The 2786-nt window shown below is 40.5% G+C and overlaps 1 non-coding gene across 1 annotated transcript; it reads right to left on the reverse strand.

Moving 5' to 3' along the window:
• Positions 1-2413: 2413 nt before the first annotated feature.
• LOC111816009 lies at positions 2414-2524 on the reverse strand. The gene has a single exon (XR_002820563.1). It is a non-coding gene; the product is annotated as a U6 spliceosomal RNA (small nuclear RNA).
• Between the last annotated feature and the right edge of the window lie 262 nt (positions 2525-2786).

The following is a 2786-nucleotide window of genomic DNA, read 5'->3' on the forward strand; positions in this document are numbered from 1 at the left end:
TGGGACACTACCGAGGTACATGACGTTACAGTACAAGTTCTCATATGTCCTGAGTCTTAATTGACTTTAGAAGACTAGGGCCAAAATGTTGGCTTTCCTTGTAGCCCTCAACAGTATCATTTTCATAAGAGTTAACTGCCTCTCTTTAACTGCCTGAAGTTCTGCTACTTGGTGGAGATTCTCAACAAGTCGGTAAAAAGTTTTAAGTACACAGAAAAAAATAGACAAATATGTTGAGTTTCATATGAAAGGCAGAACACTATGTTCAAATTATAAAAGAAAAATTTAATCCAAACACAATCTTCTTATGATCATGATTTCTATGCTTTCTTCATACACAAAATTAAGTATTCATAATGATTCACCATTAACCACTTTATTTTGTCAGTGTCCAAACAAAAGTTAAGAATGGTAGGAAAAATAATAAGTTTGGCAAGAAAGAGAGATGCAAATATAACATTAGATGAAAGAGTTCTTTGTGTTTCAGACAGAATCCCAAGGGATTAATATTTCAGACAAAATCTCCCCAACTTTCCTATGAAACAAAAATGAAAATCTGTGAATCAAATGGAGACACTTGATTTCAATCTCATGGAAAAAGAACAGCAAAAAGATGTATGAACCTGTAGCCCATTCAGTTACCTCACAGTGACGCATTTCGTTGTCAATCTTGAGTTATCAGCTCCTTAAAAGCTTCACAGCTTCCATAAAATCCAAGTAGAAAAGACACCATACAGCACTATCTTCGGATGAAGTACTGTTTCAGATTTTCAAAAGAGCATTATTTGCTAGAACCAAGTACAGATAACATGTATTGGTGGAGATTTACTACTGAGAGAACACTCTGGGAATCCGAGATAGATCCATATATTCTGGCCATCTTATTAGTGGTGTCTGTCTCAGAAAGTAAACTGACTTTCAATTCAAGTCTCAGGCTGAGCCCAGGATATACTACATACATGGTGAAAATATGAAAAGTTTTTTTTTTTTTTTCTTGCTGTGTTCCTGTCTTTTCAGTGTTCTGAGCCCTCACATTAGGGACCTTCAAGGTTATTCTGTCTTCCTCTCAGCACCAGCAAAGAGCTGAAAAACCAGTGGTGAAAACTTGATAAAATATTGAATTGTATGTGACATTTGCTTTTGAAAGAAGGGTGTGTTCTCTTTTGTGCTCTACCAATATATCTGAGCCATGGACCACAGAACTAGCCCACTGACCTGAGACATGGTGAGTCTGCACTTGACCCCCAGATGAGACCATGGTGCTGCCAGCTGCAACCTGTCCCCTTGGACTTTGGTCATTGTGGTGTCTCATGGTGGAGAGCATGGTGGTAGTGAAGAGCTCAACCTCAGGAGTCTGGGTGTCTGAGTGTGTCATGTGACTGCCATAACTAATTGCCTGGATCCCTGGAAAAATTACTACATTTCTCTGTCCTGGTTTCCTCACCACTATATTTCTGTGGATAATATCAGGACAGACTGAAGGAACTGAGAAGATGTTGAAGGGATTCAATGCATCAGTACATACCATATACTCAGAACAGAGCGCAAGCGTCATTGTTGAGGGCAGCATGCCACCTCTGATTCTCGGTTAAATCTAATGGCAATGAGATGCATATTTCATAACTACAGGACAGAAAGTTTGATCTAAGATACTTGTTCTGGGCCAGCCAGATAGTGCAGCGGACTAAAGCACCTGTTTAGGCAGAGTGCAGCAGCTGAGGTTCGATCCCACTCCCCAGGATGCACTGAGATGGTGATTGAGACTGGGTTTGGTGACGCGCACCTATAATCCCAGTGCTTGGGAGGCTAGAGCAGGAGGATTACTACAAGTCCAATCTATATAGTGAAACCTTGTAGAATCTGCACTAAATACCTGTACTAAATAAAAAACAAAACAACAACAATAAAAAACTGAGATACTAGTTTTTCCTCCTACCACGCTGCCCAATCAGATGCAGATGCCAACAGTCAGAGGCCCCAAATCCTATTACTTCTAGCTTCTCTGTATGTGTTGGGCTCATATCCTCCCTGCTCCTTCCAGGTAACACTGAATTATGATTTGAATTGATGCTCACATGATTGCTATCAATCCTCAATATTAAAGTTTGGAGTCAAGCCGCTGGCTAGACCAGGCAAGTCTAATCTAGGGTCTTCAGGATATGTACAACATTACACAGCTCCTAAAATAGACCTATAAGATCATAAATCTTAACATTATCACTAACAATCGTGTGTGTGTGTGTGTGGTGTGTTTGTGTGTGTGTTACCTGGAATTGAACCCAGGCTCTTTCCCACTGAGAAACATCTCCAACTGTTCATGTTTGATTTTGAAACAGGGTTGTACTACCTTGCTAAGTTGCCTTCACTGGACTCAAATTTGAAATTCTCCTGCTTCAGCCTACCAGATGAATGCTACTATGGTGCCTGCCTTATTATGAAATATGTCCATTATTCTTGCACATGGACCATGCTAAACCTCTCTGTGTCATTCCAATTTTAGTATGTGTGCTGCTGAAAAAGGCACTGTTGCATAACTTTTGAGATACTTTTTATGACTCACTTGGGAGGTACTCAAGAGCAGATGGTGCAGGGAAAGCAGAAGGCTGTTTAGAGGAGGACGTTGCGTAAAACTAATTGTGCCTCCTGCCTCTGCCACCCAAAGTCAAATGGAAACCTGTGGAACTCAGACACGTGCGTCCTCTGTCAATTTGGTGAGTGAAATGTAGTGATTACCGATAATACTTCACCCTGTGTTCTTGTGTGCATGTGAGAAAGTTGTTTATTGT

The sequence above is a fragment of the Octodon degus genome, unplaced genomic scaffold, assembly GCF_000260255.1.
Source record: "Octodon degus isolate 3935 unplaced genomic scaffold, OctDeg1.0 scaffold00024, whole genome shotgun sequence".
In the NCBI taxonomy this organism is placed as follows: domain Eukaryota; kingdom Metazoa; phylum Chordata; class Mammalia; order Rodentia; family Octodontidae; genus Octodon; species Octodon degus.